General features: G+C 41.4%; 1 protein-coding gene across 5 annotated transcripts in view; it reads left to right on the forward strand.

The window, feature by feature from the left end:
• LOC309654578 (5-formyltetrahydrofolate cyclo-ligase) overlaps positions 1–12,021 on the forward strand; it is a 298,235-nt gene that overhangs the window by 155,450 nt on the left and 130,764 nt on the right. The window lies entirely within an intron of this gene.

The following is a 12,021-nucleotide window of genomic DNA, read 5'->3' on the forward strand; positions in this document are numbered from 1 at the left end:
TGGAGAGAGAATTTGGACAGCTTTTTCCAGAGGCTGCTTTTGAGTTTGTTCAGTCATAATCACAGGCTTTCCAGAAGAAACCAAATATCAGACAACTCCCTGAGTAAGAAATGGCCATTGCCAGGGCCCTTGTAAGATTCCAGGAGGAGCCTCTGTATTGCCTGGTGAGGCCTGCCACCCCGTGTGTAACAATAAACACGATGGCATGGGGAGTTCCCCAGGGTCTGTGAGTTGCTTGCTTCTTCTCTGCTGTATCCACTGACTTTCACCGTGTGTCTCTGAGTTCCTTTTGGCATTCTGCATGGACTGAAGCCTTCTCATTTCATGCCAGGGTTGTAGTTTGTTTCCACCTTCCTAGGAGAAGAGAGAGAAAGGAGAAGGAAAAATGGTCTCCTTCCACTGGCCAGCTCGACCACACATAGTGAGTTGCAGGACTGTAAGCTTCTCAAGATGGGCTCTGTCCCCAGGCAGACACCAGTACTCATGATGTGAGCCATGGGCTGCTGCCATGGCCAGGGTAGTCTTGAGGTGTGAATCAGAACAAGATCAATATTTTAGCTCAGTGTAAGTTAGTAAACTCTGCACAGTGTAAAGAAAGTTAGATTTGGGTGCTAGGAGGCTTGGGGTCCTAGTTCTACTCTTTATTGACTATGTGATCTTATCCTTTCCCTGGATTTGTAGTTCCCAAATGGGTAGGTTAGGATTAGAGTTGGAATAGTAGCTATTTGTCATGCATACAATCACTGCTATGTTCTCTGCTCCTGGAAGATGTTGTGGATCAATTACAGATTGATTTTACCTCGAATCCAGGCTTGGCCTCACAATTCTTCTCCACAGGGCACTCCTGGTAGCCGTGCAAATTGAGATTGGACTTGGCTTGAGATGCAACCTCTTTCCTCAGGGTCAAATGATCCCCAAAGTCCTTTCAACAAACTGCCTGGAAACCAATTGTTTCTAAGTAGGTTAACATGAGAATTGAAATCTGGTTTACTCTAATAATTTGCTTAGCAAAACTCCCCTCCCCCACTGCCCTAATAACCCTCTGTATTAGTTTTCCATTGCTGTGTAACAACTTACCACAAACTTAGCAGCTTAAAACAATATTTCCTCTCCTTAAAAAACTCCCATTCATAATCTTAAAGTTTCTTAGCTCAGAAGTCCTGGCAAGTTCAGCTGAGTTCTGGGCTTAGAGTCTCACCAAGCTAACATCACGGTGTCTGTGGCCTGGACTCTGATCTGGAGGTTCTAGAAGAAAGTCTGCTTCCAGGCTCCTTCAGGTTGTTGACAGACCTGAATTCAGTCCCGTGTGTTTATAGAACTGAGGTCTCCGTTTGCTTGCAGGCTATTGGCTGGGAGCTGTTCTCAGCTTCTAGAGGCTACCTGCATTCCCTGGCACATGACCCCTCTGTCTTCAAAGCCTGCAGTGGTGCATCATATCTTCCTCATGCTTCAGATCTCTTTGACTTCTCTTCTGCTTTCCTTCTCTGCATCCAGCCAGAGAAAGTTGTCTACTTTTAATGGCTCCTGTAATCATATTAGGCCCATCTGGTTAATGGCTCCTTTTAAAGGCCAATGGTATCATATGACATAACATAATCACAGGAGTGGTATCTCATTATATTCACAGGTTATGAAGGATTTGGGAGGTCATTTTAGAAATTCTGCCTACCATATCCCCATACAGAAATATCACAGATTCTATGTGAACAAAGTTAGAATTAATGGGTTTAACATGATGAGGTTCTACTGAATTAAAGATTTTTCTCTGGTCATTCAACAAACAGTGAAATACCTACTAGTACCAGGCACCTGAAGACAGTGGTCTCTGCCTTCAAGAAGTGCACAGTCTCACCCCAAAACCAAAAGTCCAGGACCAGACAGCTTCACTGGTGAATTCTATCAAGCATTCAAAGAACATTAATACCTATCTTTATCAAACTCTTCCAAAAATTAGAAGAGGAAGGATTATTTCCAAACTCATTTTATGAGGCCAGCATTACCCTGATACCAAAACCAGAGAAAGACACCACAAGAAAAGGAAATTATAGGCCAATATCCCTGATGAACATAGATGCAAAAATCCTCAACAAAATATTAGCAAACCGAATTTGACAACACATTAAAAGGATCATACACCACGTTCAAGAGGGATTTATTCCAGGGATGCAAAGATGGTTCAACATCTGCAAATCAATCAATGTGATATACCACATTAACAAAATGAAGGATAAAAATTATATGATCATCTCAGTAGACACAGAAAAAGCATTTGACAAAATTCAACATCCATTTATGATAAAACTCTTAACAAAGTGGATATAGAGAGAATGTACCTCAACATAATAAAGGCCAATATATAGCAAGTCCACAGCTAACTTCATTCTCAATGGTGAAAAGTTGGGAGCTGTTCCTCTAAGATCAGGAAAAAGACAACGATGCCCACTCTCACCATTTTTGTTCAACACAGTATTGGGAGTCCTAGGTAGAGCAATTAAGCAAGAAAAAGAAATAAAAGGCATCCAAATTGGAGAGGAAGATATAAAACTGTCACTATTTGCATATGACATGATATTATGTATAGAAAACCCTAAAGATGCCACCAAAAACCTGTTAGAACTAATCAATGAATTCAGTAAAGTTGCAGGATACAAAATTAATATACAGAAATCTGTTTCTATACACTAATAATGAACCATCAGAAAGAAAAATTAGGAAAACAATCCCACTTATAATTGCAACAAAAAGAATAAAATACCTAGAAATAAATTTAACCAAGGAAGTGAGAGACCTGTACACTGAAAAGTATAAGACATTGATGAAAGAAATTGAAGAAGACACAAATAAATGGAAAGATATTCTGTGCTCCTGGATTGGAAGAATTAGTATTGTTAAAATGTCCATACTACCCAAAGCAAGCTACAGATTCCAGGTAGTCCCTATCAAAACTCCAATGGTGTTTTTCACAGAAATAGAACAAACAATCCTAAAATTTGTATGGAATCACAAAAGACCCTGAATAGCCAAAGCAATCTTGAGAAAGAACAAAGCTGGAGGCGTCACACTCCCTGATTTCCAACTATATTACAAAGCTATAGTAATCAAAACAGTATGGTATTGGCATAAAAACAGACACATAGATCAATGGAACAGAATAGCCCAGAATTAACCGACACACAGCTAATTAATTTATGGCAGAGGAGCCAAAGAATATACAATGAGGAAAGGACAGTCTCTTCAGTAAATGGTATTGGGAAAACTGGACAGCCACATGCAAAAAAATGAAACTGGACCACTATCTTGTACCATATACAAAAATGAACTCAAAATGGATTAAACACTTGAATGTAAGACCTGAAACCATAAACTCCTGAGAGAACACATAAGCAGTAAGCTCCTTGACATCAGTTTTGGCAATGATTTTTTGGGATTTGACTCAAAATACAAAGGCAACAAAAGCAAAAATAAACAGTGGGGCTGCATCAAATTAAAAAGTTTCTGCACAGCAAAGGAAGCCATCAACAAAATGAAAAGACAACCTGCTGAATGGGAGAAAATATTTGCAAATGATATGACTGATAAAGGGTTAATATCCAAAATATATAAACAGCCCATACAACTCAGTAGCAAAAAACCAAGCAATCTAATTAAAAATGGGCAGAGGATCTGAATAGACATCTTTCCAAAGAAGACAAACAGATGGCCAACAGGTACATGAAAATATGCTCAAAATCACTAATCATCAGGGAAATACAAATCAAAACCACAATGAGATATCACTTCACACCTGTTAGAATGGCTTGTCTCAAAAAGACAGGAACTAACAACTGTTGGCGAAGACGTGAAGAAAAGGGTACCTTGTGCATGGCTTGTGGACATGTAAATTGGTGCGGCCACTATGGAAAACAGTATGGAGGTTCCTCAAAAAATTAAAAATAGAACTACCATATGATCCAGTAATTCCACTTCTGGGTATTCATTCAATAAAAATGAAAACACTAACTTAAAAAGATATATGCACCCCCATGTTCACTGTAACATTACTTACAATAGCCAATATATAGAGACAACCTAAATGTCCATCAATGGATCAGTGGATAAAGAAAATGTGGCATGTATTAAAAAATGGAATATCATTCAGCCATAAAAAAGTGAAATCTTGTCATTTGTGACAAATAGATGGACAAACAGAGCATTATGCTAAGTGAAATAAGTCAGAAAAAGACAAATACCATAGAATCTCACTTATATGTGGAATCTAACAACAAACAAACAAACAAAGACAAGATAAAAACCAACAAACACAAAAACCGAGCTCACAGATACGGAGAACAGATTGGTGGCTGCCAATCTGTTGGAGGAATTGGGTGAAGGGGGTCAAAAGGAACAAACTTCCAGTTTTAAAATAAGCAAGTCATGGGGATGTAATGTACAACATGGCAACTATGATTAATAACACTGTATTGCATATTTGAAAGTTGCTAAGAGAGTAGATCTTAAAAGTTCTCATCACAAGAAAAAAAATTCTGTAGGTATGTATGCTGATGGATGTTATCTAGACTTATTGTAGTGATCATTTTGCAATACGTACAAATATTGAATCATTATGTTGTACATCTGAAACTAATATAATGTTATATGTCACTGCACAGTCTAGTGGGGGCCAGTAATCACACAATGTTATAGGGTTATTTCAAATAGAGGTGGGTACAAATACATTGATGCCAATGAATTAGAAGTAACCTATTCTGCTTGGAAAAGTTGTGGGGGAGGTGATTATTGGGGAGTTTGCCAAGAATTTGAAATTTTGGTTGAATATCGAAGGATATAGTTCTGCCTCTCAGAATAGTATTTGGCAAGTTCCTTTTCATTCCAGAATCCCAATTTCTTCATCAGTATTATGAGAATTTTAATTAAGATGATCTCTACAGCCTGTTTCACTTCTCTTGTCATCTGAATTCCAGGTAAATGTGTGTGAATGTGCAGGAGATGGGTGGGGATAAAGAGGATAAGAGAACCCCTGGAGGTGGGTCTTGCCTGCCTGTCTCAACTTTCAGTGTCATCTGGGTTCCTTTGTCTGGCTCAGCAGGGAGGTCAGAGATGAGGTCTAGCCATCAGTTAGGATGCAGCAGAAGATGGAATTCAAGCTGTCATAAACAACGAGGGCTATATGACTAGAAATTCAAGGGTGGGGTGATCTTGAGGTTGACTTAATCCAGTGGCACACTTTCTATTTTCCTGTACTCCTCTTGACTCTGCTTTAATCAGGCTAGCAACAGAGTTCTAGACCTCACATGTGGATGCAGCCACATCCAAAGAAAGAAATGCCCAGCAACCTTTTCTAGAGTCTCACTGGCCCCACTTGGGTCAATCGTAAGGACATAGGAAAACCTTGTGCTGATTAACGTCCTCCAGGGGTCTTGACCCATTCATTGGTAAGAGGATGGGAATACCAGGACTGACTTAGACCAGTCAGGATGCACCCTCAAACTGCTACACATCGGGGGTTGGGCGGAATCCACTCACTGGCTCTGAGTCCTGGCTCCTCCCTCACCTCAGGACATTGAGGACATTGCTCGGGGACCAGCAGTCAATCCAGCTTTGCTAAGGCACTGGTGATGGAGCAGTTGATATCATGTGGCTCCTTCAGGTATCAGAATAGTGCATGCAGAAGAGCCTTGAGGAGATGCACAGCTTGCCCCAAGGCAGTGATTAATAGTATAACTTGGGGCACTGTGGCAGTAGGTCAGCGCCTAACAAAACTGCTCGGCAGTGAATACATGGGGTAAAGCTTAGAGGCCATTTGAGCAATCCTTCGTAAATAGGTCATGTTCTTTGAATAAAACATAGATAAACGATACTCAGATAAAGATGTCTTTTCTCTTTAAATCAAACCTTCTTTTTACTCAGGCAAAATTAAAAAAAAAAAATCTGAGTGCAGAGGCTCTGCTTCTCCCTGCTCTGGTTCTGCACCATTGGTTCAGTCTCATTTCAGAGATGCAGGAATTTATAATTGCTTTTCCGATTGTCACCAAGTCACCTTAATGGCTTCTTACAAATTATTTGTTGTACGAACAACATTGTTGGAAACCAAACTAAAAAGAAAGAAAAGGTTAACCCATGCTCTGACGACTACAACAAATCAAGCTATTTATATTTATTCGTGCTCTGTTCAAGCTTTTGCCCATGGCCACACAAAATTTCATCATAGGACAGTCATATTTATATTGGTATATTGTGAGCATATTCTGTGTTTATTGTGTAATTGTCATAATTATGCTTTTTGCTCTATAATGGATTTCTGGAAATGAAAATCGGTGTCTGTCTTTGACACAACCATGCCCTTGCTCTCTACTGCATCCCACCCAGATCTGGAATTTAATTGAGGTTAATTCCCCCACCCGTTTATTTTTGTGTCAAGGGAATGTGTGCTCTCAGGGGAAGGAATGTATGCTGTCCTAACGCGGCATGAATTGCATGTCTCCAGAGGAGCACCAACTTCTGCAGATTTTTTCCTTATAATCTTGCTATTTTAATCACACATATATTTTTCTTGGCTCTATTATTTAGGAGTTATACCCTGTATACTTCCCAAAGGAATTGTGTGGTTTAGAGATAGAGACAGTGTGAAGTCTAATTAGAGATTTGTCTTAAAATAGGATTGAGTCCAGACCCAGGGTAAGGAAGTGAGTGTAAGACAGTGCAGGGGGTAGCACATCCCGGGCATTTCTGCCCTTACTCTTCCTCCCCATGGAAGAAATCAGTAGTCAATTAGGATGCTGTTTCACATCAAACTTAGGTACAATCTCAAAAATCTTTCTTAACACTCTCCTTCAGGTGCCATTACCAATCAATGATAGTTGACTTGGGACATAAAATCTATTTACCGTGTCTGGTATTGGGAAAAGTGAACAGAGCTAGGAATGAAGAGCATCTGAACTTTGCCATGGATAAGCCATATAACCAGAGGCATTCAAAGACTGAATTGGGAGGAGATTGGAAGGGAAGATTTGAATTCAGGAGAAAGTTTAGGTGACTCACTTTACAGAAAATTCCAGTAACCTGGAGCAAGCAGAATAGCATTGGAAAGTTTATATGAACAATGCCCCTTGAACCATTCATGGAATAAAAGGTGGACTAGACATTATGGTTGAGACTTTCAGAAGGCAGCCTCCATGGACACTTTCTTATTTTCTTAATTTTACCTCCCTGGTCCTCTTTCTATTTCTCCCACAGCGCCCTTTATGAGAGCTCTGTCACCTGATGGCTGCATCCTTCCTCAGAATACATTACTTTTGCCCTAAACTTTTACTGGCTCCGAAGCAGGGGGTGAAGAGGTCTAGTCCTGTAGGTTGGGGGTAGAGTGGGTAGTTGGCAGGGTAGGGGTATGGATATGAATGCTTTGTCTGCAGCTTCTGAGCAACTGAGAATACCCAGGCCATTCTCATTAGTAGAGGGGCACTGTTTTTGTAAAAATGAAGGGAAGATGAAGCCTGGTTGCAAAAATGATCATATTTTAAAGTTTACATTTTACAAGTGAATACTTCTACTACAAAAATGTCCTATAGCTAACACTGTACAGTAGGTTTGATGATGGGCTACACGCCTAATGCTCCCCGGTGAAAACATCATCTCTCCGTCCTGTCAGTGTACTCTGTGACTCTGTCTCACCTGGAGATGACGTCAAAACATGTACCTTTGAGGCCTTTGGGAAAATATACGGCTGAGCGTAGTGGTCCGTCTCACATCTCCTGTGATAGACCCTGCCTTAGGCCCACACTCTGGTCTCATTTTCTTAGTGATGTTGGCATCTGATTCCTTCTTGAAATGCCCAAGATGAAATACTTTTATAACATCAAGTATTAATTTTCTTCCAAAGGCCAGTCTAGTCTCTTGTCAGGAATTTGCCTTTCCATTTGCCCTACTTCTTGTGAAACATTAATCTTCATCTCCTTTCGGCTCTCATTCCAAGGAGCCCCCGTATTAATTGAGAAAGTCCTGTCTAAACTATCTGGGATGGATCCTCAAATAGTCTCTATGTAACCAAATTTCTTCCCCAAGAGTAGAGAGATGTTTCAGTGCATCTCACAGCTAGTGACCATCATGTTACTGTCTTTTCTTTCTTTAGAGTGTATTCTGTGTTCCTCAGTCTGCTCTGAATAGTATCGTAGTGTCATACAGGAGTGGCTTGTGGCATATTCAAAATTCCCATCTGTCCCTATCATGTTCTAACTCTCCTCTAACCACCTAAGTTGTGATGGGTATGATGGATGTCTTCAAGAATTTCTATCTTGAACTAACCTTGATAATTACTCTGTCACTTGAATAAACAGAAGTCTGATTTATGTTTCATAAATTCCTTTGGCAGATTTTATATACTGTAGTGTTTCATATTCTATTATGTTTTGGACTGTTAACTTTTTTTTTTTTAATGAGACTTTGGATAATATGTTGGGTTTGGGGATTGTTGTCAGTCAGATGGGTTAGGGTTATGCTGCGGTAATAGATAACCCCTAAGTCTCACTTGCTTAGAAGAATCAAGGTTTATTTTTTGCTTATGCTACATGTTCATCCCAGCTTGGCTGGCAAATCTTTTCCATGTCTCATTCAGGAATGGAGACTGACAGAGGCTTCACTGTCATCTGTTGGTTGCTGGTCACCATGGCAGGAAGAAGAAAGGGAACATGGTGAATTGCACACTGGATTTTTTGTTTGTTTTATTTTGTTTTGCTTTTATTCAGTTTTGGGGGGGGTATAACTGAAGTATCATAAACTGCATACACTTTAAGTGTATAACTTCATGCATTTTGACACGTGCAAAATGGATCAAAATGGATGTATGACACCATCACTACAGTGAAGAAAGTGAACAATTCCATCACCCTAAAAACACTCCTCATCCTCTTTGCCATCCATACCTCCATCCACCTTCATCCTCAGGCAACAATGACCTACTTCCAGTTACTTTAGATTGATTTGAATGTTCTAGAACTTTTTATAAATGGAATCATACAGCATGTACTCCTTTTTGACTGGCTTCCTTCATCCAGCAAATGATTTGTAGAAATCATCCATGCTTTGTGTGTATCAGTAGTTCATTCTGTTTCATTGCTGAGTAGTAGTCCATTGTATGGATATACCATAACTTGTTTATCCATTCACCTGTTGATGGAAATTTGTATTGTTTCTAGTTTTGGGCTATTACAAATGGTGAAAAGAACATTTGGGTACAAATCTTTGTGTAGACATATGCTTTTATTTATCTTGGGTACATACCTGGGAGTGGAGGTTTTCCAAAGTGATTATACCAGTTTACATTCCTCCCAGCAGTTTATGAGAGCTCCAGTTGCTCCGCATTCTCACCAACACTTGGTATTGTCAGTTTCAAACATTTTAACCATTCCATAGGAGGATATCTCACTATAGTTTGATTTGCATTTTCCTATTGACTAATGATGCTGAACTTTTTTTGTGTGTTTATGGGCCATGTTGTGCAGTGTCCTATGGTGCTATGCTCCTGACTTTGGGCTGGTATGTCAGCTTGGTAGAATGACCTGTATCCAATTTTTTTTTCCAATGAAGCTATCAGTCCAGCATCTAGCATCCCTTGCCCTGCTTTGTTTGGTCTAAACCAGGTTAGCCCTTCTATTTCTCCCCCCACCTACGGCAAATTTATGGGCTCTGTATTAAAGTTGTGCTCCCACTTTCTTAGGACCTGCATCCCCAGGAATCTCTGCAGATTCTTCTTCCTGTTTCTGTCCTGTCTTTCTGATTTCAGTGGTAGATTCTTTACTTTAGACCTGACTTTTACTTCTTTGCCTGCCTCCCTTTTCCATTTGACATCTTTGGGCTGCAATTCCAGAGCTACCTTAATCCCAGGGCTCTTTTGGCTCAAACTCATGCCACGCCCCAGAGTTGAGTGTGAGCCCCTCCCAATTCTGGCACCATCCAGGTCCCAGAGATGTGATTCCTAGCCAGAACCCTGGGCAATCTACTGTTCCAGGGGCATCCAGACAGCCTTGAAAAGAAAGTGATATTAAGTAGGACAGTTTGTATGGTATAAAGAATTCATGTGAAAACTATGGTGACATAAAATCCATTCTGTTCACCTCAAAAAACATTAACCAGACAAGTCCTTTTGAAGTTCCTCCCATATCTCCTGCCAAGCGCGTCCTCTCTTCGAGCAGTCAGTCTGAGACTTAAATCAGTGCAGAGTTTGGAAGGTTATGGCAGATCCTGGATGATACTGGCAAACAACTGGTGAGATAAATTGGTAGGTGTCCTAGCAGGAGAGCCAAGCCTGACAGCTAAGCGTCTGGCAGATTCAGCCACAGTAACGAGAGGAGCTTATAAAGGGAAGTGTAGGGCTCCAGAAGGGGAATTGGGTATGGGCAGGTAACAAAACAGAAACTCAGGAATGAAGCCTCGACCTGGAAGTACAAGCTGAGGTAAGTTGACTGGGGCTCCAGCAGGAGCTACCTGTGAGTTCCGGCATTTTGTCCAGGCCAGACCCACAGGACAGGTGATGACACTGCAGCCTCAAATCCACAGTTTACACTGATCCTGTGGGTTGGGGAGGGTGGAAATGGGGGTGTGGACTGCTCCAGCTGTGGGTGCTGATGAATGAGTGAAGGGGCCCCAGGCAGAGTGTAATGAAGGAAATCATGTGTTGGCTTATTTATAGAGGACTAAAAATGAAAATCGCTTCCAGATGCAAACACTCACACTCCTACTAAGGAACCCAAGAAAAGAAGCATACAAATGTAGCTTACAGAGCCAGCGTCTTTCTAAAGGTCTTAAACTGTGTTATCACATTATGGAAGTCATGGATGAACTCATATTTCTGGTCTCTGCCTGGCATGGCCACCCTGCAGTGTGGACAGGGCCAACTTCAGACACTTGGACCTGGGAGGAGACCTGCCCGCATGAGGTGGGAGGGCGGAGGACCAGCTGTAGCTGTTAAGTCAGGGAGGAAGCCCAGTTAGCAGGTAAAATACAGTAGCACTTCTCAACTTCCACGTGCATATACCTGTGGATCTTGTTAAAATACAGATTCTGATTCAGTAGATCTGGGGCAGAACCCCAAATTCTGCATTTCTAACAAGCTCCAAGTGATGCCTGGTGCTGCTAGTCTGTGGTCCACAAGTCAAGTAGCAAGAAAATATGGTATTCAGCAGGTGGCAGCAGGTATGAGGCATTCAGGCAAAAAATAGTTGTCAGAGTGAAAGGATGATAGGAGCGTTTGTACAGGTGGTGAAGGATAGTAATATGGACAAAAAGCAGTTGGGATTCAGAGATATGCGGCTGCAGTGTGCCTGTGTGGGATGCTGTGAGTGGCAGCTGATGTGGTGTGGAAGAACATCGACTCCAGAACTAGATGACCTGGTGGGATGCCTGGGTCAGTTCATTCCTACCAATCTGATCTTTTTTTTTTTTTTAATTAATTTATTTTATTTTATTTATTTTTGGCTGTGTTAGGTCTTTGTTGCTGTGCGCGGGCTTCTCATTGTGGTGGCTTCTCTTGTTGCGGAGTACAGGCTCTAGGCGCATGGGCTTCAGTAGTTGTGGCACATGGGCTCAGTAGTTGTGGCTGGTGGGCTCTAGAGCACAGGCTCAGTAGCTGTGGCGCATGGGCTTAGTTGCTCCACGGCATGTGGGATCTTCCCAGACCAGGGCTTGAACCCGTGTCCCTTGCATTGGCAGGTGGATTCTTAACCACTGCACCACCAGGGAAGCCCCTACCCCTCTGATCTTGATCAATTTAGTTAGTCTCTCAGGGCACCAGTTTCTACACTGGTCCAACCCTTATTGGATTATTGTGAATATTAAAAAGCCTATCACATGCAAAGAGTCTTGGATGGGTCTAGCCATAGGGCGTGAGAATAGGGACCACTGAGGATGGGCAGTAGGCGGGAGACAGGTGATTTTACTCTAAACAAAGGGAGCAAGTGGAACCCTCAAACTAGGACTGGAGGGGGGCAGTGGTCTTTGGGAATGAGGTGACAGCTCCATAACAGCATCAGG

Source organism: Balaenoptera physalus (genome assembly GCF_965194825.1).
Source record: "Balaenoptera physalus genome assembly, chromosome: 2".
Taxonomy (NCBI): domain Eukaryota; kingdom Metazoa; phylum Chordata; class Mammalia; order Artiodactyla; family Balaenopteridae; genus Balaenoptera; species Balaenoptera physalus.